The 26,086-nt window shown below is 43.9% G+C and overlaps 1 protein-coding gene across 2 annotated transcripts in view; it reads left to right on the top strand.

The window, feature by feature from the left end:
- Positions 1-26,086, top strand: part of CCSER1 (coiled-coil serine rich protein 1) — a 511,517-nt gene that overhangs the window by 107,547 nt on the left and 377,884 nt on the right. The gene's annotated exons all lie outside the window — the stretch shown is intronic.

The following is a 26,086-nucleotide window of genomic DNA, read 5'->3' as shown; positions in this document are numbered from 1 at the left end:
GTTATGGTGACTTAGAAGGTTTCATGCATCAGGTTTGCATTTCACCATTTGATCTGGCCTCTAGAGTTTTCTCTGAGTGTATGGCACCTACGTATCAGAGTTTCCAAGGTTTGTTGTTCTCCATCTGGGCTATTGACCCTTGATCAGGTTGTTCCATATTGAGCTTTCTTATTAGATAACCCAGGCACTAGTGCCAAAAGGAATAAAGCAGAAGTTTATTGTTCATTCCCAGTTTTATGAAGTATGATTCATGAACCCTAGAATGATCATCTGAATTTAGCCAGTGTTAAGAGTGCTCCCTTCATTTCCTCCTTCTTCAACTGAAGCCTTCCATATGTGGGGGAGTAAAAGTCCCATTGCTGCAGTTTGCTGGCTGTGTTACCTGAATATTGGAGCTATGATGTTACACAACTGGAGGGCTTCACATTTAAGAAGTCCAGTTGTTCTAATCCTATTGTTTACAAATTACTGTTCTCAAGTTAGTTACCATCAGCCCTTTGAGGCAGACCAGACTAGAAAACCAAAGTTATGAATGCTAATATTACTTTAATTATATGGTTATAGCAATAGAATCTTGCAAGTCTGAATACGCTTCTCCCTTCCCTCTCTTTATCTTTCATGAGAATTAGGGTCAAATCTGAGATGCTTTCTCAAATTACATTTCTGTTTTGGACTCAAATTTCTTTTATCTGACTTGTCTTGGTTGCACCTCTTCCTCCTGTTCTTCAAGGTTATTCCTACATCCCATTAAAGTTACATGCCCATGTCAGGGATAAAGGTGGACAATTTGTTAGCGTAGTCCAAACATGGGAATGGGCATTTATATTTTCCACAATGCCTTGAAGTGACTCAGGGGAATTGGATGAAATTTAAATTACTGTTCCAAGCTGTACAAAGCGCAATAGTGTAAAACATAACAGACTTGGGATACAACAGCCTTTTTTTTTTTTTTTTTTTGGACTTCAGCTTCACTTAATGTCTGTGAATCAAGAGTTTGGTCTTTAATTCAAAGTTTTGTTCAATCAGGATTTTACTGCAAATGACACAAATTTGGTCGATTAGATAATTATGTAAATGATGTAAATTAATGCAAATGTTGCAAATTCATATTTAACGGTCATTCAATTTTAATAGACAACCACTTTCCCCAAATGATAAATTAAATTTGAGGTTTTACCATACCAGAAATGCCTTCTGGAAGACCAGATATTTTTTTAAAACATGCTCTCCCCCTACACTTTCCCCTCCCCCCTGGGTGGCCTGTAATGCTTGTTCCTCTTTAATTCAACATACAGAAATAAACTGCAGCCCATATTGGAAAAGTTCTCTCTAGCAACCAACATATGGAAATGTAGGATAAACCATATGATTCTGTCCTATAACAGAAGGAAAAGTCTAAGGGAGACATTCTCTATCTTATAGGAGGGATGATGAGGATGATGAGGATGATGATGATGATGATTATGATGATGATTTCACTTCTTCAAAACCTGAATTCAATCATGTTGGAATGCATGTACATAGGAGTTATTGAATATACTGAAGAAATCTTAATATTTGTATAATTAAAGTTGTCTTTCTAAAGTTGATTGAGTCTATTTTAGTCTAAAGTTGATTGAGTTATTTTAGTCTTTTGATCACTTTTCAGACTTTAGATTCTTGTTTTTATCATTCTGGAGGAAGTTTAAAATAGAATTACTGGTGGCAATGGAAACTTATTTCTGTACACTTTGAAAACAATGTTTGCTTTTATTCCATATCTGTTTTCTATCCTGAGAGGCTTCTTTTGTTCCTCAGTAGTAATTTTAGTGTTGCCAAAAATGGACACCATCAACATTAGGCCTACAGATCTGGGGTGCAAATATCCAGATGACCGCTATATAACAGCATGTTGTTTACCATCTCTCTTTGCTGCCATCCAATGTCTATCCGGATATTTCTGCCCCAGGTCTGGTAACCTTACTGAACATACTGAATTCCTTTTTTATGACTACAGGTAAGAATCTCACAGGTATGTGAGTACAGGTAAGAATCTGTTCAAAATCTTGCAAGATGATGCTGTCAAGGTAATGCATGCTATATGCCAGCAAATTTGGAAAACACAAGAATGGCCATCAGATTGGAAAAAATCAACTTATATCTCCATACCAAAAAAGGGAAACACTAAAGAATGTTCAAACTATCGAACAGTGGCACTCATTTCACATGCCAGTAAGGTAATGCTCAAGATCCTGCAAGGTAGACTTCAGCAATTCATGGAGTGAGAATTGCCAGATGCACAAGCTGGGTTTAGAAAAGGCAGAGGAACTAGGGACCAAATTGCCAATATCCGCTGGATAATGGAAAAAGCCAGGGAGTTTCAGAAAAACATCTATTTCTGTTTTATTGACTATTCTAAAGCCTTTGACTGTGTGGACCATAAAAAAATTGTGGCAAGTTCTTAGTGGTATGGGGATACCAAGTCATCTTGTCTGCCTCCTGAAGAATCTGTATAACGACCAAGTAGCAACAGTAAGAACAGACCATGGAACAATGGACTGGTTTAAGATTGGGAAAGGAGTACGGCAGGGCTGTATCCTCTCACCCTACCTATTCAACTTGTACGCAGAACACATCATGCGACATGCTGGGCTTGAGGAATCCAAGGCTGGGGTTAAAATCGCTGGAAGAAACATTAACAATCTCAGATATGCAGATGATACCACTTTGATGGTTGAAAGCGAAGAGGAACTGAGGAGCCTTATGATGAAAGTGAAAGAAGAAAGTGCAAAAGGTGGCTTGCAGCTAAACCTCAAAAAAACCAAGATGATGGCAACCAGCTTGATTGATAACTGGCAAATAGAGGGAGAAAATGTAGAAGCAGTGAAAGACTTTCTATTTCTAGGTGTGAAGAGTACTGCAGATGCTGACTGCAGTCAGGAAATCAGAAGATGTTTAATCCTTGGGAGGAGAGCAATCACAAATCTCGATAAAATAGTTAAGAGCAGAGACATCACACTGACAACAAAGGTCCGCATAGTTAAAGCAATGGTATTCCCAGTAGTAACATATGGCTGCGAGAGCTGGACCATAAGGAAGGCTGAGCGAAGGAAGATCGATGCTTTGGAACTGTGGTGTTGGAGGAAAATTCTGAGAGTGCCTTGGACTGCAAGAAGATCAAACCAGTCCATACTCGAGGAAATCAAGCCAGACTGCTCACTTGAGGGGATGATATTAAAGGCAAAACTGAAATACTTTGGCCACATAATGAGAAGACAGGACACCCTGGAGAAGATGCTGATGCTAGGGAGAGTGGAGGGCAAAAGGAAGAGGGGCCGACCAAGGGCAAGGTGGATGGATGATATTCTAGAGGTGACGGACTCGTCCCTGGGGGAGCTGGGTGTGTTGACGACTGACAGGAAGCTCTGGCGTGGGCTGGTCCATGAAGTCATGAAGAGTCGGAAGCGACTAAATGAATAAACAACAACAAGAATCTCACAGGGTGCTTATGATGATGAATTCCTGTAGAGAAATACAAAAGGATGAAAGAAAATTAGGATAGAACTGCAAGCAGAAATTGAAAATGGTTTAAATGCTGGCAGTTAAAGAAAATTAAATTCAGCTGATGAAAAGCTAGAATGAAAGGGAATCTTAGCGCCTGGCTCTGTGCTGCATACAGTGTGCGCTTAACACCCGTTCTTGCATTCTGATGCAGGTACTCCGGGACTCCAATGGTTTGGAATTAATACTTTCATATTTCATGTTCTTCAGAATATGATTGCAAATTACTTTACTATGGAGAAGGGTGTGCCTGTTGCCACCTGAAATAAACTGAATGATATTCCAAGGGTCTGATGTTCACAAACCCTGAAGGATGCTATTATGCTGAAGGAATGAGGGGAAAGAAAAGGGCAGGGGGTGGTCAAGGAGGGAGGGAAAGACAATTGCACTTCTTTAATCTGAAAACTCAGGTTGTTTCAGGGACACAATTTTAGCTTTTGCAGTTAATGAACTGAATTCATTCTGCGCACTTCAATGAATCTAGTATTAGGGGCATTGCTAGCTAGCAAAGTTCAAGAAAGGTGCATTATATAATGACCACTTTTAATACTCCAGTTCTAATTTGAGAGATTGATACATTAGCTTTCTTCTAAGTAAAACAGACAGGTGGCCAAGACTTCCTTGCAGGCCATCATGGAAACAGCAGCAGGTTTGAAGGGTCTTTGGAAGTCTAAATAAAGTATGATGGAAGTTCTAACAACAATAACAATCACAAACGTTAGAAGTTATATTTAAAAATGAATACATTTCAAGACTGTAACTTTGTATATATTGACTCAACAATATCCTGGGCACTATGATTACTTTGATGTGTAATTACAAGCCATGATTTCTTGTTAGAAAAATATGCCAACCTAATGCTTAACCTCAGTTATTCTTCCCTGCACGTTAAAATGCAGTTTCCCATTTACTGATGTAGTGAGAGTGTGGAAGACCATTATATTTCGAGAAGTTTAAGTGACATCTTTTAGTTTCTCCTTCAAATTAAGAGGTTTAGAGTTCATTTTGAGTTATGTTTAACCTACTTGTTTTTTAGTCTTGCTTGAAAAGGGGAGAGAGGAGAAAACCCCAAGATTGTTTATGTTAGCACTAGCTTATCTGTATAGCTTCCCAGGCTCTTGGATCATGTCATAAACAGGTGCCAGACCCTGGGAACTATCCGATCAAGGTCACATCCTGCAGTTTTGGTACCATAGAGATAGGATCCTGAGATTTTTAGGGCCAGACTTTGTTAAAAACCTTAGGATTGTCTCTTGAGTTTGGAGCTTGGCTTGAGACCCTGGTATCGGGTACTGTGTGCAAAATTGGCTTGGGAAGCTTCTGCACAGACTTAGGGCTGAGTACTCTGGAAATTGAGCCTCCCACGGTATATTTGCTGAGAGCTCCTGATAGCTGATGAGAGATTGGATATCAACTTGCTTGGTATGTTATGGTTTTTCTTTATGTTATACTTTTCTTGTGTTTCTGTTTAATCTGCCTAAATCGTGTTTAAATCTGTTTAAATTTGTTTGCTTGAGTTAATAATAAAGCTTAAAATCTCTTTACTCACTGGTGTGCTTATTGTCTCTGGATCTAAAAGAACCAATTGTCTGGGCACCTGATCACTGCATGGACACTTGGCAGAACATCTGATTGTCAAAGTGTACCAATAGAAGAGAATATCTGTAGCTCAGGGTTGAACTGTGGAGTCCTTGGGACTCTCTGAGCTTGGTAGTTTGCTTGCAGACATTTCGTTGCCCAATTAGGCAACATCTTCAGTGCTAGAAGGGAGTGGGGCAAATCCCACTCCCTTCTAGCACTGAAGATGTTGCCTAGTTGGGCAACGAAATGTCTGCAAGCAAACTACCAAGTTCAGACAGCACCAAGGACTCCACATGTCAGAGTGTAGTTAAAAATTCCAGCTCATTAAATCAGAATTTTCTGAGTTGTTTATTTATAATGGTGTGAACAAGCTACAGATTCCCATATTTAATTAAATGAAAAATTTATCAATGAAAATCCTCCTTTTGTAGCTTCCAGTGTATGGAATATTGTTGACTAGGATTGGGAGAACCAGGTTCAAGTCTGTGGCAGGATTGTTCTAGATAAAATAGAGGGAAGGATGTTGTATATGTTGCCTTGAATTCTAGAGAAGAAGTGGGGTATAAATATAACAAATACATAACCAAAGGGTTTTTTTTCAGTACTTTTAGAGATATTCATCACAATGGATCTGTAAAAGCATGGGATTCAGTATTCCCACTATATTCTAGGCATGAGTTTTCCTTACTTCCCAGACTCTTTATTTAAATAAAAATCTCCCCAATATGAGCATATTTTGGATTTTGAGTGCATGATGTCCACATGCTCACAAAATAGCACTATGGAGGTTTACCTATCCATAAAATATCTGCCTTAGAAGGACATAACCACCTACATTACAGCCTCCTCCTCCTCCTCCTCCTCCATCACCAGAATTACCTGTTATTCTCTTAAGCACGTAAGTTGTGAGATGTTCCTTATTATTTGTGCTTACCTGTCATGCACTGCCTACCGCCGAGTAAAGCACAGACACTGGTTCAGTTGAAGCAGGCTCTGTTTTATTCATTGCGTAGTGCCAGTTGTAGAAACAAGCTGAGAGTGACAGGAGCGCGCCGGTGCGGGGTTTAAATACCCCACGCCGGTCAGCGCCCCCTCACTCAGGGTTACGTCATCCCCCCTTTGTCCAACATGCTGTCTTGCCGGTAGGTGAGGGGTTGCGAGGCCCCGCTGGTGCTCCGGAATCGCCCATCATCGGTTTCCTTATTCATCTGGTGATTGCTGTCAGCTGGGCGATCTCCGTTGCACTAGTGCTAACAGCTTGGGTGTGCCTCGCGATCCGCTTAGCCTTTGTATCTTCTTCTTTCTTCTTTGTGAGCTGATGGCTGCTTATCTTGAGCCCCTTCCCCTGCTTCCTCATTATTGTCATGTGTGCCATTGCGCTGATGTCTTCAGCTCAACGGCACTCATGACATACTGCCCCCTGTCCGAATAGTGCCCCCCCCCGGCTTTCCGGTTTTTTACCAGGAGAGCTGTCAAAATGTTTTTTGTTTTTTTTTCTTTGAATTTCCCGCCGGAGTGTTTTCGCCCCTCCCTTTGTTCTGCCCTCTACTTCGTGTCCATCTAGGGTGTGTTTCCAGTGCGCATGCCCCGATCACACCCTGGGCGTGCGCATGCTCCGGCCACACCCTGCTTGTTTGGCTCAGTTCGGCGAGGAGAGAGGCGTGGCTGGTCGGGTGCTTATCAGCTCCAGGTAGGGCCCTTATTTTTATTCCAAGTGCGTCGGCTTTGTTATGTGTGCTCCTGGGCGTTGCCCCCAGGTATGCACTGTTGACTTGATTGCCACTCCCCCATGGGCCCGGGGCGGGGGGAGGGTGCTGGCGACCGCTTGTCACTCCCTCGTGGGCCCGGGGCGGGGGGGGTGAGTCCCGGGGGGGGAGGTCCACCCAAGTCGCGGGCTTGGGGGGGCCCTTTCCCTTGGGGCACGGTAGGCGGGGGGGCGCGGGGGAGGGGGTATGCAGGTGCTGGTTTGCTTGTCTCGCCTTAGGCTTGTCGGGGTACGCCTGGTGAAAAGCCCGGGTCAGGTCAGGCGCTTTAACGTTGTGCGCCGCCACCCATTCTGGATGGGGGAAGTGTTTCCACCTGACCAAATAGTGTAAAGTTCCCCGTTGCCTGCGGGAGTCGAGTATGTCCCTTACTTCGAAGTGATGTTGGCCGTTGATCATCACCGGTGAGGGCAGTGGCATGCTTGGGCGCCACCGAGAGGTAGTTGCAGGTTTCAGGAGGCTGGTGTGGAATGGCTGGTGGAGTCTCCGTAGGTTGTGCGGCAGGTCCAGGCGTATTGCCACCGGGTTCACTATCTGTGTGACTCGGAACGGCCCGATGTACTTAGGCCCCAGTTTTTTCGAGGGTTGGGGCGACTTTAGGAATTTGGTGGATAGGTAGACCATATCCCCAGCCTGGAACGTCGGTTGCTGGCGCCAGTGCTTGTCGGCCTGCTCTTTGTAGGCCGCCTGTGCTTCCTTCAGCGCTGCCGTGATTATTGGCCACGATTCCGCAATCTTCCGTCCCCAGTCACTAGCGTCCACCTGGGGTCCCGGGGGTTGTGGTAGCTCCGGTATGGGGACGAAGTCGCGCCCCGAGACTACTTCGAACGGAGTTTTCCCCGTGCTCGTGTGGACGGCGTTGTTGTATGCAACTTCGGCGAACGGGAGCAGTTCGACCCAGTCGTCTTGGTGGTAGTTGGTGTATGAGCGTATGAATTGTTCTAGGGTGGCATTGAGGACCTCTGTGGCTCCGTCCGTCTGGGGGTGCCAGGCAGTGGATAGGGCCTGTTGGGTCCCCGTCAGCTTTAGGAAGGCCCGCCAGAATTTAGAAGTGAATTGTGTGCCCCTGTCAGTCACCACACGTGCGGGACATCCGTGTAACCTGTACACGTGTATGAGGAAGAGTTTGGCTAGTTGTTGTGCGGACGGGACCGATGTGCAGGGGATGAAGTGGGCCTGTTTCGAAAAGTAGTCTTTCACCACCCAAATGGCCGTTTTCTTCTGGCTGGGTGGGAGGTCTACTATAAAATCCATGGAGATTTCCTCCCATGGGCGGGAGGGTTCCGCCACCTGTTGTAAAAGTCCCGAGGGCTTGCCTGGTGCCCGTTTGGCTCTAGCGCACGTTGGGCAGGACGCTACATAGGCTTTCACGTCCCGTCTTAGCGCGGGCCACCAGAATTGACGCCTTGTTAGGTGCAGGGTCTTAAGGAACCCAAAGTGTCCCGCTTGCTTGGTGTCGTGGGATCTATGCAAGATCGCTTGGCGTTGCGAGTCCGGGACATAGATTCTGCCTTCCCCCCATGCCAGGTCCTGTGCCATTGTTACCTTGTCGGGGTTTGCTAGGAACCAGGGGTCGGTTTTGAGGGCGGCGGCGAGGTCCGTGCGTATCCCCCCTGGTAGTTGCGGTTGGCGTCGTCTGGTCACAGGTTGTCCCGCCGTCGGTTGCGCCGTAGAGTCGAGCTGCCTCCGCACGCCGCTCCGGGTGGTCACAGCCATCCCCAGTTGGGAAGCGGATAGGACCGTCCCAATGGTGTCTGGGGCGGGCTCTTCGTCTTGGGGCAGTTGGGAAAGGGCGTCAGCCAGGAAGTTCTTTTTACCCGGCATGAACTTCAGCTGAAAGTTGAAGCAGCTGAAGAATTGGGCCCATCGGACCTGTTTTGGGCTGAGGCGTCTGGGCGTTCGGAGGGCCTCGAGGTTCCGGTGGTCGGTCCAGACCTTGAATGGTTGGGCGGCTCCTTCGAGTAGGTGTCTCCATGTTTCCAGCGCCGATTTTACCGCGAAGGCTTCCTTCTCCCAGACGTGCCATCGCCTTTCTGTCTCGGAGAATTTCCTCGACAGGTAGGCGCATGGTTTCAGGAGTCCTGTGGGGTCCTTTTGGAGTAGGATGGCCCCCAGGGAGAAGTCTGAGGCGTCGGCTTGGACCACGAACGGCCGTTCAGGGTCCGGGTGCGCGAGGATTGGCTCTGTGGTGAACAGCGCTTTCAGTTTATTGAATGCGGTCTGGCACGCGGGAGTCCAATTCAATACTGTGCCCGGGTTCTTGGCGCGTCGGGTGTCCCCCACCCCTTTGGTTTTGAGGAGGTCCGTTAGGGGGAGGGCTATCTCCGCGAACCCCCGGGCGAATGACCTGTAAAAATTCGCGAAGCCGAGGAAGCTCTGGAGTTGGCGTCTGTTGCGGGGGCGTTCCCAGTTCACCACCGCCTCGACTTTTGCGGGGTCCATTTCTATGCCGTCTCCGGAGATTCGGTACCCCAGGTAGTCTAGGCGCACTTTATGGAATTCGCACTTTGCGGGTTTGGCATAGAGCTGCGCCCTTCTTAGCTTATCGAGGACTTGTCTGACTAGGGTCACATGTTCCTCGTGCGTTTTGGTGTAGATAAGGACGTCGTCTATGTAGACGAGGACCCCTTTGAACAGGTGTTCATGCAGTACCTCATTGATGAGCTGCATAAACACCCCCGGGGCCCCCGCGAGTCCGAACGGCAGCACTTTGTACTGGAAGGCGCCTAGGGGGCAGTTGAACGCAGTTTTCCATTCGTCCCCCTCCCTGATTCGGATGCGATAGTACGCCTCGCGAAGGTCCAACTTGGAGAAGATCTTGCCCGTGGACAGGTGGGCGAGCATATCTTTTACCAGGGGTAAGGGGTATTTATTGGACAGGGAAGCCGCGTTTAGGCCCTGGTAGTCGGTGCAGAGCCGTAGGGTGCCGTCTTTCTTCTCCCGGAATAAGATGGGGGCTCTGACCGGTGAGCATGCTGGCTCTATGAATCCCCTCTCTAGGTTTTTATCGATGAACTCCCGGAGGGTTGCCATCTCCTTCGGGGTCATCGAGTAGATCTTCGGTCTAGGTAAGGGGACGTCGGGCAGCAGGTCAATCCGACAGTCCGTCTTGCGGTGGGGGGGTAGTTGATCAGCTTCTGCCTCTCCGAAGACCTCGGAGAAGTCAGCGTATTGTTCCGGTAGGTCTGCTGTGGTAGCTGTGTTGTCCTGTGTAGCCGCCTTTGCTCGTCCCACAGTGGGGTTGGTTCTGCCCGCCGGAACTGGCGCCCAGTACTCGCCGTCGCCGAATAGGAAGGTGCGGGTCTCCCAGTCGATGCGCGGGTTGTTTGTCGCGAGCCATGGCATTCCCAAGACTGCGATGGGTCGTCCGATGTGGGTGACTACGAACGATGTGCATTTGGTGTGGGTGCCCATTTGCAGGGTGACCGGCTCGGTCTGCATCGTGGCTGGTTTCCCTCCCGCTGTTGAGCCGTCCAGCTGGTGGAATGCCAGCGGCGTGGGGAGGGGGGAGCAGCGGAGGTCGAGTTTGGCGACTAAGTCGGGGTGGATCAGGTTTTTCGAGCACCCCGAGTCCACTAGTGCCGCGGCCGTGGTGACTCCGTTGCCGGCAGAGAGTTTGATTGCCGCCATTATAACGGAGCTTTCGCCGTTCTGTCGAGGTGGTCCGCGCTGCTGTCCCGCCTGCCTCGCAACGCGTTTCAGGGCAGGCGGGGAGCGTTTCCCGCCGGCTGGTCTGGGTCTACGGTGTCCTCTCCCCCCCAGTAGGCGTCCCAGCCTTCGTCTGGTGTCGCTGTGGCTCCGGTCATTCGGCGGTGGGGGGGCGGCGGCGGGTTAGGTGGTTTGAGGCTAGTTTTCGGGGCGGGTTTGGGCGCACTAGCCGGCGGTCGGTTGGCGAAGCAATCTGCCGTCTTGTGCCCCAGTTTTCCACACCTCCCGCAGGGCCCGCGATTAAATTTCTTCCTTGGGTATGTGGGACCGGCCGTCCCCACTTGTGGCACGGGTACCTTTGGGCAGGTGTTGGTCGTGTCTTCCGTTGTTGCCATGAGGAAGGTGCGGTGCGCGTGTTCTGCTTTCCCCGCGAGGTGGATCCAACCGTGTAGAGTCTCCGGGTCGTCCCGGTAGAGGGCCCATTGGAGTTCGTCGCGGTTGAGCCCCCTTTTGAACATTTCCAGCAGGGTGGTCTCGGACCAGTCGTTGATCTTCCCTGCGAGGGCTTTGAACTCGAGGGCGTAGTCCGGGACAGTGCGTGCGCCCTGTTTGAGTCTTTGGAGTGCGCTTTTCGCCCTCACTTTGGCTAGTGGGTCCTCAAAGTAGCGCTTCATCTCGGTGATGAAGGCGTGGAAGTTGGCGAGGGCGGGGGAGCTGGACTCGTACATTTGGACGTACCAGTCCGCCGCCCGGTCTTGTAGTTTGATCGCCACGGCTGCGATCTTGTCCGCTTCGGAGTCATAGGAGTGTCCGTTCCTCCCCATGAACTCCCTGGCGTTCGTAATAAAGAACGACAGTTTTGCGGGGTTCCCATCAAAGAAGATGGGGAAGTCCTTTGGGGCCCGGGCGTTTTGTGAGCCCCCTCCTCTTACTTCCCGGCCTGTGGCGTCGTCCGCCTGGGCCGTTTGTTGATCATCATCTGGCCCGTGGGAGTGCGACGCCCCGCTCGGAGTGTGGACCTGTGCGGGGACGTCGTTGGGCGGCGCAGGGGACATCAACGATTGAAGCATGGTCTGGAGTTCCTTCAGTTGGGTCTCCATGGCCGCGAGTCTAGCTTGTGCGTCCCTGTCCGCGATCCGCGCCGCCGCTGGGGCCGGTTCCATCGGTGTGTCGGCAGGGGTGGGTCGCCGGTGGGGTTCAGGCACTCCCGTCCGTTGGTCCGCTTCCTCCGCCATCGGCTGGGTTGCTTCTTCGTCCTCCCCCGTGCTTACCGCCGTTGGGCTGCCACTCCACGCCCGTGGCTGGGGTGCTCTGCATTATATATTGATAAAAGTACCAGTGTACAGTATATGGCTTGTGGGTTTTAGCCTAACTACAAAATTTATTTGCTAAAGTTGCTTCTTAATATTAAATATTTTATTTTCTTTTGATTTTCAAGGAAGAAACTAGAACCACAGCACCATCTGCTGGGGTAAGGATGCCCAAGCAAGCATTTTAAGTGAGAAGAAAATATAACACCTGAATGGAAAAGTGATATAAGCAGGAGATAAAATATTATGCCTGTAATCTTTTTATGCAGTTACACTTCCTTCAAGCCATTTCTATGGAAAAAAATAGTATCCTCATAGGCTTATGTACACCTGGGTATACAGTATATGTCTCCAGGAATCTGTGGAGCTTCAAGTGGTGAAATTGGCCACATTTTCAGGCGATTCAGAAGGTCACTCTTTAAATTCACTCTGTTTCCTCCACACATCTTCTTTGTTTAAACTTTTATAGCACATTCTATTAACAGAGGACTTTATTCATGATTATATGAAAACAGAAGTAGATTGATGTATTGGGCATTATACAAACAAGGGTACGTTCCTGCTGGACAGAGGTGTGTGTGTGTGTATGTGGGGTGAGGTGGGGTAGGAAGGGATTCATAGACTTATTGCAAGGAAGGAAAAAAAATAAAGATTATGTGGACATTTGAGCCATTCAAGTGTTTAAGCCGTTGTAACCCACATTATACTAAATGCCTGAAACGTAAAAAACAACAAAGCAGTAAGATATGTGGAGAGAGGCTTTATAGCAACTGACAAATGGATTTGAATAATTAAATCCTCCCCCCAATTTTGTACAGTGAAGAATCTGTAGTAGTAATGCCAAACGTAATGGGTATTGGTTTCTTTAATCATCATTCTGCCACCATGAAAGTATGCATGATTTCAACATGAAAGACAGAATAGGAAGAATTACAGAGATGAGGCTGCTGCTAATAATAATAGAGACAAACGGGATCTTCCCACTTCTGTCACTAAATGCTGAAATCACAGATTTTGGCTTGGTTCTGATATAGCCTACAGAAGAAGAAACAGGAGAAGAAAGGACTTGTATAGAAGAATGCTTGCTTGTGTTCATCTCTAGTGCCTTTTCTTCTTTCTTCCTTTTCATATCTTTTTGTCTCTTACTGCCAAAATGCATACAAGGGTTGTCTTCAGCCTGCCTATTTTTTTTTTTTTTGCTTACCTTACAGCAGCCTTTCTCAACTTTTTGACCCTAGAGGAACTGTTGAAATGTTTTTCAGGTCTTGGGGAACCCCTGCATAGTCAGGCTCAAATATAGGCCAGAAGTTACAAAATTATTATTATCTGTTTCATGGGTAGGCCTGTATATATGCATTAACAGTGTTCTTAAACTAAAAATAAAGAATGAAACGTACCTCTTTAATGTGAAGTTGCCCAAATCTGAAATAATGTTTTAAATAAATCATGATCTCCCAGGGAACCCTTAGTGACCTCTCACTGAACCCTCTCACTAGGGTTCCATGGAATGCTGGTTGAGAAACCCTACCTTACAGGTAAAGGGACATACATACACATCTATATATTTATGATAATAATAGTAGTAATAATAAGAGTTTTAGCTTTTTAAAGTCCTTTTAAGGCAGAGTGGGGGAAATGTGTGGTTTTTATGGTTTATGAGCATTCCTGCTGAATGCCCCATGGGTTTTTTTTTTTTAATGTGAGGGAAGCAAAACTCAGTGGAATGAAATGGAAACTTTCTTCCCTGTCAGTCTTCCATGTTTTCCCAAGCAAAATGCTTGGATTATGTCATAGCCTCTTCAGATGGGCCACCATTGGAGGAGGAGGGGGGGGGGCTGATTTCAAGCAACTGTGACCTAGCTCTTTGATTTTGTTATCCTGGACTGTGACTATGGCCTAGCAACATGGCTTCTGCGTTCACAAGTGAGTCCTACCATTGAGGCAAGAACCAAGTATAGAAAGGTGTTGAAGGGCTAGATTGTTGGAAGAACACTTTGGGAGGAATGGTTACCTCCTGAACATTAGTTCCAAGGTTCCCAGCAATTGTAATCAGGCTTGACCAGTGCCAGCTCTGTTCAAGTGCAATCATACTGAAGCAGTGTCATTGACAACCTGATCTATGGTGTTTTCTACGTTGAACTCAGTCCTTGTTATGACATTTGGATAACTTGACCCTTGCTAAAGCTTGATAACTTGACAATTCTTTGCTGCCAGTATCTAGTTATGGATACTGGAACTCTTTACCTGAAGCTTGGACTGGACCTTGATCTTGTTCTTATCTGTTGATTCTGCTTTCAGATCTTTGTGCAGTCTTTGGAACTAGGATTATCTGACTAAACCTTTTGCTCCATCATGTAAAAATCAGGCTATAACAGAATTGTACTGTAGCTTGCAATGTCTGAAGTTTCAAACCTTCTAACTAAGGAGAGGGAAGGGGAGAGATCAAGCTGATGGCAGAGTTGCTCTTTGAGTGAGATGGTCAGTGACTAAATTTGAAATACAAATAAATAAATATAAAATGAATAAACTTTGGGTTGATAACTGCAGCTGCAAGCTTTTAGTGATTTGGAGTTGTCTTTTGCATTGTTGTTGTTTATTCGTTTAGTCGCTTCCGACTCTTCGTGACTTCATGGACCAGCCCACACCAGAGCTTCCTGTCAGTCGTCAACACGCCCAGCTCCCCCAGGGACGAGTCCGTCACCTCTAGAATATCATCCATCCACCTTGCCCTTGGTCGGCCCCTCTTCCTTTTGCCTTCCACTCTCCCTAGCATCAGCATCTTCTCCAGGGTGTCCTGTCTTCTCATTATGTGGCCAAAATATTTCAGTTTTGCCTTTAATACCATTCCCTCAAGTGAGCAGTCTGGCTTTATTTCCTGGAGGGTGGACTGGTTTGATCTTCTTGCAGCCCAAGGCACTCTCAGAATTTTTCTCCAACACCACAGTTCAAAAGCATCGATCTTCCTTCTCTCAGCCTTCCTTATGGTCCAGCTCTCGCAGCCATGTGTTACTACGGGGAACACCATTGCTTTAACTATGCGGGCCTTTGTTGTCAGTGTGATGTCTCTGCTCTTAACTATTTTATCGAGATTGGTCATTGCTCTTCTCCCAAGGATTAAGCGTCTTCTGATTTCCTGACTGCAGTCAGCATCTGCAGTAATCTTTGCACCTAGAAATACAAAGTCTTTCACTGCTTCTACATTTTCTCCCTCTATTTGCCAGTTATCAATCAAGCTGGTTGCCATCATCTTGGTTTTTTTGAGGTTTAGCTGCAAGCCAGCTGTTGCACTTTCTTCTTTCACCTTCATCATAAGGCTCCTCATTCCTCTTCGCTTTCAGCCATCAAAGTGGTATCATCTGCATATCTGAGATTGTTAATGTTTCTTCCAGCGATTTTAACTCCAGTCTTGGATTCCTCAAGCCCAGCAAGTCGCATGATGTGTTCTGCATACAAGTTGAATAGGTAGGGTGAGAGTATACAGCCCTGCCATACTCCTTTCCCAATCTTAAACCAGTCCGTTGTTCCGTGGTCTGTTCTTACTGTTGCTACTTGGTCGTTATACAGATTCTTCAGGAGGCAGACAAGATGACTTGGTATCCCCATACCACTCAGTATGTCCTCTCTTAGCCTTTGTGAGTTTTTAATTTTCTTAATAATAATTTTTATATGTTAAATGTTTTATAGTCTTGTACGCTGCCCAGACTCCCTTTTCTGTGAGATGGGAGGCCATATAAATTTGATGAATAATATAGGTAGGTAGGTAGGTAGGTAGGTAGGTAGGTAGGTAGGTAGAAGAGCCAAGAAGAAGAACTTCCTGGGGCAGTCTGCTTTTCTTTCTAGCTGATCTGGGGACCAACACAGGTGGGACTGCAATCCAAAGTTAGAACCATGCTGTCAAATGCACACAGTGCAGACCAAGGTGTTGGTGGAACGTGCATTAAGTGACCACAGGGAACAGCCAAGAGATACCTTACCCTAACATACTTTGATATTGCTAGCACTATTTCTTAAGCAAAATCTGTGCTCAATAATTTTTTAAAGATTTTTTTCTATTCTTGTAGTTACTGAAAAGAATACTGATTTTATGTATTGTAAATGTCATCTAAAAATTTGCAAATGGTTAACTGGGCGGATAAAGTGCTCTGTCTACCTTTGTTTCTTACCAATTTGCATTAATCCAATGTCATGTTGTGCTCAGGCTGAGCTCTCACAGTCTAGCAGCATATAATCCTTTGTTAATCATACTTGGCAATTAAATGCACTTTTGAAAAGACAAAAGTGCTCATTAAATGTCTTTCTTTAGGTGCTTTCGAAATTATCACCCACAATGGGGCTGATCAAAATCAGCTTTCTTAGACAGAAACTCACGGACAATTAAGAGTACTTTTGAAACACTGTCAGAGAAATTAATAAATGAAACAGTGCAGTTTAGCCCCCATTTTGTCCCTTTATTCAATTAAAAAAAGAAGACTGGCTAGGGGATCACCTCCATTGCTTAAACAATTTGTATGAATTGCTGAAACTGGTAAGAACAATAGTGTTAGTAAGATTAGAATCACTAACCCACTCTCTTGGCTTTTGTCTGCTATGATAAAGAAAAAAAGCTTTTGACATTTTTTTTTTAAAAAGACCTATTTACTTAAACAAAAATAAAGCAAATGAAATATGTTTCTTGAGTATAGGAGCAAAACTGTCTCCAAAATAGCTTCATAATATCAGAATAAAAACATCATATTCAAAATTCACCCAAACCAGCATTTCTTGGACTTTTCAGGTCTATGGAACATGAAATAATATGTATTTTTTAAATAGGCAAACTTCTATTGTTGAAACAGAACTTGTTTCTGGCAAGTGAGCCAAACCATACTTTATAGTGTTTAAAGGTAAGGGAACAGTTATGTCCTTCATTTTTTAAATAAGCATCGGATAATTTTTATTGGACTCTCCAAAAGGGGATTAAATAACCCCTCTTACCTCCCTCACTGACTACAACAGGTAATCCCACTTAGCCAAGGTTGTCTTACTTGGAAAAAAAAGCACAAAACAAAAACCAAGTAGGATTTTACCTGGTTGGTGTTTGAATGGGAAAACACCAGGAGATGCACCCAGGTTGCTGACTGGACAGGAAAGCTGAAAAACTGACATGTTTCTTCTCCTATGTATTAGTGCACAAAATCTTTCTGCTAGGGTTACCAAGCAGGCTGGCATCTGAGTCTTTGATGGCATCTAGATTTTTGCCGTACAGGAGCAGGGGAGAAAGATGTACCTGAAGAAGCATTACTGCATTAATGACAACAAGGCTGGGCATGTAAATATATTAGTGCACATGTGAGTACCTTAAATTCCCTCCCTGCACTCCTTTTACTCTGAGGACTTCCTTTATTTTCAGCTCCCAATTTGGAATCTCTCCTTATGAGAGCATCGGTTTTCTCACTGCCCTAAGACAAGGGAACCAAAGGATTCTTGCCTCTGACTCTCCCCCATTGTTCTTCACAGCATCTAATAGTGTAAAGAAACAGTAGTGTGGATTTCAGCCATGCAATTTCATCCCCCATGGATACCTTTCCTGAAAAATGTGAATGGTTTTGACAGAGAGATTCTGTTAGGGCTGCTTGTATGATATTAAAAGGAGGCCTGTTGCATTTGGTATGTTTCCTCATTGGTTACTACTGGGAGATAGAGAGACTCACATTCTTTATTCTGGCAGTGGATTGTTGTTAAAGATCGGGGGGATGCATCTTGTAGGGGGGGAAAACAAACAAACAAACAAACATGCAGATGGAGACTAATCTGTCCAGTTCACCCATTTGGTAAGCAGAGATAGAAAAGAAGCATGAAGGCTTTTTCTTGAACTGAGATAGCCAACATGGTAGAGTGGTTAAGGCAACCTTAAAATATTTTTCAGGCCTTGGGGAACCCCTACACATTCAGGCTCAAATATAGGCCAGAAGTTACAAAATTATTATATTTGTTTCATTGGTAGGCCTGTATATATGCATTATCAGTGTTCTTAAACTAAATATAAAGAATGAAACTTATCTCTTTAATGTGAAGTTGCCCAAATTTGAAATAATTTTTTAAATAAATCGTGATCCCCCAGGGAACCCCTAGTGACCTCTTGTGGAACCCTACGGTTCCATGGAATCCTGGTGGAGAAACTCTGGGTTAAGGTATAGAATTGGCACTGGTGAGCCAATTCACATTCAAGTCCACCTTTAACCACAGAAGCTCACTGGGGGACTGAGAGCTACTCACTGTCTTCAGGGTTCCTGTGACTCTTTTTTTCCCCCCAATACTTTGCAACAAGGAGGGGTGGTCAGAAAAGTCAAGATGGTAGTAGTGATTAAACAGTTGAAGCCCTAATCTTTTTCGTATGTGTCACACATGCACCACATATACAAAGGGGTGAAGCTTCTACTGCATGGTCAACATTTTGACTTTTTTGATCCCCCCCCCCCCCCGCACATCCCTGCTTTGCTGTACATAAAAGATGAGGGGAAAAAGTAACACACTCTTTCTTTTTAAAGGTGGAGAAATGTTTTGGTCTCATGAAATCTTCTTCATGTCATTTGCCTGTATACTCTTCTGTATTGTTTACCTTCAGAAACCTTACTATGTAATTTAGCCTGAACTACACAATCTTATAAGCAAACATTTACTCTGTTTTTGATAACTTTTGACTGCTTCACTTCATTGATTTAATTCTCTAAGAAGTGTGTACCCTTTCAAGTACTATCCGACTATTTCTGTGTTAGAGTTCTTCAGTTACTTGATGATGGCAACCATAAAAGGCATCCAGGTGCTTCAGGTTCTGCTCACTTGATCTCAATCGCATAGATTTATGAATATCATCTTAATATGAAATATCCAAAACAAAACACAGTATTTTGGAGGATGTCTGGTTAAATCTGAAGGTCAGTAGGTGTTCCATTTGAATTCTGAAGCTGGGTATGACAGTAAATCTGTTCACAGCCCCCCAACAGTCACCAAAAAAGGCTTTGTATTCTGTGTATCTAAGTGTGGTGCTTGCAGACTAACAACAAAAAATTTGAATTTGGTAACTTTATTCCAACTTTAGGTACAATCCAAAGAATAGCGAACTCTGCTGCAGACAAATTGCTGAGTCCACTCCCTGGATCTTGCAAAGCTCATAGGCAGATTCTGCAAATGACATAACCCATTCTAACAAATTGAATCCTGCCCTGTTCAGAAATGAGTCCCCCCATAGGGGAGAGATGGGAGAGATGGGCGGTGAATAAATTTATAAAATAAATAAAATAAATGGCTGTCAAGCCAACATACTACAGAATACAGTTGGCTTACAGTTGCTGTTCAAAAGTAATATTTACAACATGGAAGCCACAAGGACGAATTACAGGTAATCCTTAGTTAATGACGACAGTTGGAAGCAACATGGTTGTAAAGCACAACTTTACATGACTGCGCTGCTTAACAATGAAAATTAGAGCACTTCCAGTTGCCATTACTACGCAAATCACTGCAGGTCATTAAGCGAGGGCCTCACATGGTCGCCATTTGCAACCTCCTGCTGGCCCCCATTGACTTTGCTTGTAGGAAGCTGGCAAAGAAGGTCGCAAATGGTGACCATGTGACTGCAGGACGCTGTGATGTTGTAATCATGAGCTGGGCACCAAGTGCCCCGGATCATGATCATGTGACTGTGGGTACATGATGGCCAGAACTCCAAGGACCAGTGGTAAGTACCACTCGTTCAGCACCATCGCAAGTTTGAATGGTTGCTGAATGAGTGGTCGTTAAGCGAGGACCACCTGTATTTGCATCTCTGGTGCATATCTGCTAGATAATAGTCATAAAGTTCAACCTCTACAGATGTTCATTATAATTTTTTTTCCTTATGCAAACTGTTTTGCAACACAGGCAGCTTTTTCGCATGCAAGCTATTTTGCCGATGGGTGAGCATTTGTTTTAATGTGTGTGTGTGTGTGCAGGGAGAAGCAAACTCTGTGCTAGAACATAACCTCCTGTAATTCAGCCATCCTGTTGTTACATTTATATAAATTATGACATTATATGGTGATTCTGATGAAATATCAGCTGAAAGTTAGAGCTTCTCTTTCTTTTCCCCCAGGAGCTGTAATTCTGCCTTTTGGTTCTGCATGCATAAAAATAATTATGGCTAGGAAAAAAAAAATGTGCCTAAGGGAACCCATTGTTTCTTCAGTAAGCTGATTCTGCAGAGTCAGCTCTGGAAAAAAAATACCATAGCTTTTTGATGAATTTTGCTGAAGATCAGCATTTTGGGATGTTTCTTCAGGTCAGGGATTTAGATTTAGATGTTATTTTTAGGTTACTTTTAAATTAGTTTAGTTTAATGAATGTGTAATTCTCTTTCTCCCCCAAGTGGATTGCAAAATGAATTTGTATTGTATAAATTCAAAATATGGGAGCCATACATAGCACAAAATTCAGTACTGAAATCATACAAATGGTAAAAAGTACTGGGAGAATAGCAGTTGTCTCTATTGCACAATTTGCTATTGAGTCATTTCTTTTTTCAAAGTGTGTTGAAAATGTTTTCTGCAATGTTTTGACCACTGTCATTCAATTTGATAAAAAATAAATTGCTTTCAAGGCTTTCTCTGCTCCGGCCCCAGGAGAAGACCATCCCTTGAGAAAGTTCTCTATGTAGAGTGCCAGAAGGTTGCACAATTTCATCTCAAACTACTTCACTGGGTTATCGCAGAAAAAAAAAACTAGCTGGAAAGAGTACTATGTATGGCCACCCTGTGTTCCTGTACAAAAGGTGGAATGCAAATCAGTCAGACAAAGATATATAAGCAGATGTGCTTCAGTCTTAAGTCAGCATTCCATTCACAGCCTCTAGCCTCCTACACAAAAATATTCATTCAAAGATATTCACTTGAAACATGGAACCGGTACACAATCTTGCAGTGGACTATCCTAGAATATGACAGCTGTCAGGCTAGTATTCTAAAACAGGAGCACTCCAGTTTTCAAGTTGTTGTTGTTGTTATGATTATGATTATTTATTGCTATATTGCTAATTTTCTTGGAGGAGCCAGGAGCAGATTACAATAGGAGAATAAAAATAAACTTTAATAAGCTCATCATATAATAAGCTCATCATCACTGGCAATCATCAACTCTTAAAACAATGAACGAATGAATTAAAAATGTATTAATGTTGTGGTTAATTTTTTGGGGGGGGAAGTGGAATTCTTTCCGGCTGTTTGTTCAACAGTGACCGTGGGAGGCTTCTGTATTTTCTTCTGTGTAGTGAAATAACGTGTTTGCTTGTGTGTATCTGCTTTCCTTTTATATTGTATTGATGTATGTTAGTGGATAGGTTGCATAGACATCACTCTTGGTCACATGATCAAGAGGGAGGAGGAAGGGAAATTAAGTCAGCAGCATTCCAGTCCATTGCCCAGCTGCCTCTCTCACAAGGATGCATTGAGGATTTTTTTTTCTGGAATAATTTTTCTCTACAATTCCAGGCGAGATCCAGCTCGTTTTCAAACTAGATCATTCTTTTGCCAGCTTCTTCTACCATAGCAAATTTGGTCCCAGTCTCTTAAGTTTCTGTTATATTTTAGGGTGCTGTTCTGCTGTTGGATAAATAGACAATTGATGTCTGAAAGATAGTGGGGAGCAGCTGAGTTTCTCTTTGGAGTCACTTCTGAACCATACCAACTTACATCTTTGAACCATACCAACTTTTGAGGCCATGAGCAAGGGCTCCCTTGCTGATCTTAGTTCATCAGCTATCTGGTATCAGGAGAAATGATATTTTCTGTACTTGAATCCTAAATCATGTAAGTTTTATAGACTTGTATCAGACTTTGAATTGGCCACAGGCAGTCAATTGCAGGGCTTTCAGAACTGGTATTCTGTTATTCCATTTAGCCACCTTATTCAGCAGCTGCCTTCTGAACCAGTTGCGGCTTCAAGGCCATCTTGAGCACCACGGTGGTATAGTGATTACGCAGGTCCTTAATCCACCCTGAGCCCTGGAAGCTCAGTCTATTACCTAAGGTTATGCGGGGTAAAAGCATCACTTGTATGGTACTTAGATGTAAACATGTAGCAAATAAAAATACAAAATCTTCAAGAGTAGCCCCAGGCGTAGCTTTGTTACTACAAGGATATCCTTGAAGATTTAGTATTTTTACGAGGTTATGAGGACATCGACCACGGAGGCTATCCCAGTGTAAATAAGGTTGTAACTGGACAGAAGTTCTTCTTGCCCTTAGGCAGCTTGAATCTCTACTCACAGATGGGAATTAAGGGGAGCCTGTAAGAGCCAGTTTGGTCTAGTGGTAAAGGCAACAGGCTAGAAACCAGGAGACTGAGAGTTCTAGTCCTGCCTTAGGCATGAAAGCCGGCTGGGTGACTTTGGGCCAGTCATTCTCTCTCAGCCCAATTCACCTCACAGGGTTGTTGTTGTGGGGAAAATAGGAGGAGGAAGGAGTATTAGGTATGTTCGCTGCCTTGAGTTATTTATAAAAATAATAAAGGCTGGATCGAAAACAAGCAAACAAATATGTACCTTCCCTTTGGATGAAGTGTTGTCTCATCCAGATCAGTCCGCTTTCCTAATTGCTAGGCCTAAACCAGTATATCCAGAGTACTTTTGCCCGGTGGCATCTGCAGGATGGTGGTAAGGTGCTAGGGTTTAGACTGCAATGCCACCCCTGCCATCTGCCAGATTTCGAATCCCACCCCTGTGGATTCTGCTGCCTCTGTCTTGTCTAGATTTGCCTTTTGTTTGCTTCTAGCAAACTTCAGTGCCACTGGCAATAATCTCCTGATTCAGTGAAAAGCAGAGATAGATTTGAAAGGTAGAGTGTACTTCACTCTACAAACACATTCAGCAGTTTCAAGTTGACATTGAACAACGAGTAAGAAAGAATAGAAACCTGTGGGACCTGCAGTGTAGAACTCTGGGATTAAATAGAAATGGAATCAGTGTAACAGTGTTTCCAGTTGCTCCTCTTGAGAAATATACCATGATCAGAGCTGTAAAAGTTTGGAGATCCAAGAGGATCCACACTCTATTCTTCTCTATCCTGGAAAAGGCAATTAATTGGGCTGCTTCCATGCTACATCCAGACCTAAGCTGAATAGACTGAAATAGATAATCAGTTTCTTCCAACCTCACGTTGTAGAATCATAGAATCATAGGGTTGGAAGCAAATGCTCCTCATAGGATTTAGCTTCCAAGCCTCTAAACATCTTTGTTGTTCTCCTCTGCACTCTTTTCAGTTCCTAGGTGTCCCTTTTGTATCGTGGTGATCACAACTGGACATGGTGTAATAAATGGCTGAGTCACAGCTTCTCTCTAGAGCAGCCTTTCTCAACCTTCTGACCCTGGAGGAACCCTTGAAATATTTTTCAGGTCTCATGGTACCCCTGCACATTCAGGCTCAAATATAGGCCAGAAGTTACAAAATTATTATATTCGTTTCATGTGTAGGCCTGTATATATGGATTAACAGTGTTCTTAAACTAAAAAGAAAGAATGAAACTTATCTCTTTAATGTGAAGTTGCCTGAATTTGAAATAGGTTTTTTAAATAAATCATGATCTCCCAGGAACCCCCTGTTGACCTCTTGCAGAACCTAGGGTTCCATGGAACCCTGGTTGAGAAACCCTGCTCTAGAGCTTTGCTGGCTATGTATCATGCTAAGTACTTAGTACTTTGCATGTACTTCTAAGTACTATGGAAAGTACTTCTAAGTACTTTGCATGACCATGATCATGCTAAGTACTTCTTGAACAGTGAATCCTGGACTTTAAATGACCAGATTAGTTAGATGTCATCTGTAACAGTGTTAGGGCCTGGAGACTGAACCTGAAAGTTTAGCCAGCTACATATATATTGTGATTCACTCACTATAGCAGAGGCATCTTTCATGTTCAGTTTAACATCCTTCCATCTGCTCTACTGGAAATTAGATTTACTAGGACTTGTGACCATGAGGAACATAGTTATCCTCCTAGTTTAGGGGTTCTCAAACCAGGTGGTCATATTCCGCTTCATTGAGAATTTTGTAGAGATCTATTCAATACATTTATTATGTCCCTTTTAGAAACTATTTGTAAATGAATTCTCTCTCTCTCTCTCTCTCTGTCTCACACACACACATCTGTCTGTCTGTTTATCTTTCAATCAATCAATCAATCACCAGACAACTTTCTCTTGTTATCTGTAATGTAGCAAAATGCTGTATGGTGACATATAGAATGCAGCCATGGATAATAAGGGGACACCAGTCAAATTGTAATCCATCTTGCAGTCAGAGTACATACAGTAATCTTCTCTTGCTTGTATGTTACTGCCTGTTCTATTGTGTATCATATTACTGTCTGGACATTTTAAGTTGCTGGCGTTTGGCCATAATAAAGCATTCATTGACTATCACCAGGCAACTAAGTGGAAAATCAATATAGTGTGTATTGAACAAAGATATGAATGAAGGGCTTTGTAACAGCAACCTATCTCTCCTTCTTCCTTTGAGTCCTCCTCTCTCCTAAAGTTTACCTTTATGCTGTCCTTCCCCTGTGGTACTTTCTCCAGGGGATTAGCTATGCTTCCTCTATGGGTGGATCTGTCCACGGGGATACAGTGATGCTATATAAAATTATTTAGCTGCAAAAAAACCCAAACAATTACTTGAAGAAACAGAGAAATCCCCTCCTCTGAAACAAAATAGATTGCAGAGGGTTTTCAGTATAGAGTATAAAAATGAAATTTGTGGAATTAAAAAAACGTACAGAGTAACTGTTATATTAGAATTGGCAGATGTACAACTGGGAAATCTTATGGCAGTCAGTGAAAGAGCTGTGTGAAAATATTGCCTGGTATCCTGCATTAATTCAAACCCCTAGTTAACTATGCAGTTCCCTGGATGATCCTTGGGAAAGTATGCTATCTCAGCTTAGCTTATCTCTTTAGATTTTTTATGAGAATATTTAAGATGAAAGATGCAAAGCAGTGTACACAGAGAAATGCCATAAAAATGAGTAATCATGATGAGAAACTGGAATATGAAAACATCAAACATAATGCTAATTTCTTTGGTGGGAAATAAAGAGATTCCAAAGCTTAAATACGATTATCAAGGCAATTTTGTCTTTTTCCAGCAGTGATTTTGGATTGATACTATTTATGGCTTGTTAAAGAGCAGGTCTACACAGCTACTAAGTCAGACAATGCTAAACATCACATCTGTCTTTCACTACAGCTGTCCACTGCTTGATAACCTGCCTGTTGTGGTGGTCTAAGGCAAGCCCATGTGCAGAAAGTTTACTGAACATTGGTGGCCAACATACAGGAGACACACTGTGCATACTGATTTAAGGTTTATACCATCAAATCTGGAATTGGGTTCCTAATCCATTTTCTTTGAAAACACCAAGGTTTGTTTATATAGGCATTTATTTAGATGTAATGGCTTTATCATGCTTTTCACTGTCTGACTGCACAATCAGAGTAAGTAAACACAAGGTGGGGATGTCCTGCAAAAACTAATTTCCATTCAAATGTGTATTGGGTAGACAACATTATGAGATTAATCTGAAGACAAACAGAATGATTTATCCTTATTCAGATAAATACATAAAACCATTAAATATCTAACTGGAAATAAACTTGGCGGGGTTGAAATAAGAGATCATGAAGGAGAACAAATATTTAGTAAAAAGAATAGCTTTGTTAGAAGGGATGGAGGAGATTTTGATTGGCTTTCTGTGACTGCTTTTGTCACAGGACAGTCTGAGCTGGACAAAAAATTGGAAGAGTGAGGAAGGACAATACCCCACTCTCCATTCCAAATGTGGTAAAGCAGCAGGTTCAGTAGGCAGGCAGCAGAGATAGGTAGAAGAGTCTTCTAGATGTACAGGGGGATGGTTGCTAAAGGCATGGCACAGACCTTGCATGTGGAATAAGTACTGGTAGTTGAATCACCTGATTCCAAGGACAAAGTGGTGGCCCCCACTCTCTGGAATATCTTGCCCCCGGAGGTGAGGCAGGGCCCTTCACTCCTGACCTTCCGGAAGGCCCTGAAGACCTGGTTTTGCCGTCTCGCCTGGGGCAGGAAAGTGAATAACCATTCTTGGGGATGGCTCGCACCCTAGAGTCCCTCCCACCAGCCTGGATTTTACATTTCTCTTGGATTTTATTTATTTATTGTGTTTTATCATAATTGTTTTATGTGATTTTAATGTTTATGTTTTATG

This window comes from Candoia aspera, chromosome 8, assembly GCF_035149785.1.
Source record: "Candoia aspera isolate rCanAsp1 chromosome 8, rCanAsp1.hap2, whole genome shotgun sequence".
In the NCBI taxonomy this organism is placed as follows: domain Eukaryota; kingdom Metazoa; phylum Chordata; class Lepidosauria; order Squamata; family Boidae; genus Candoia; species Candoia aspera.
This window is presented reverse-complemented; position numbering and strand designations above follow the sequence as displayed.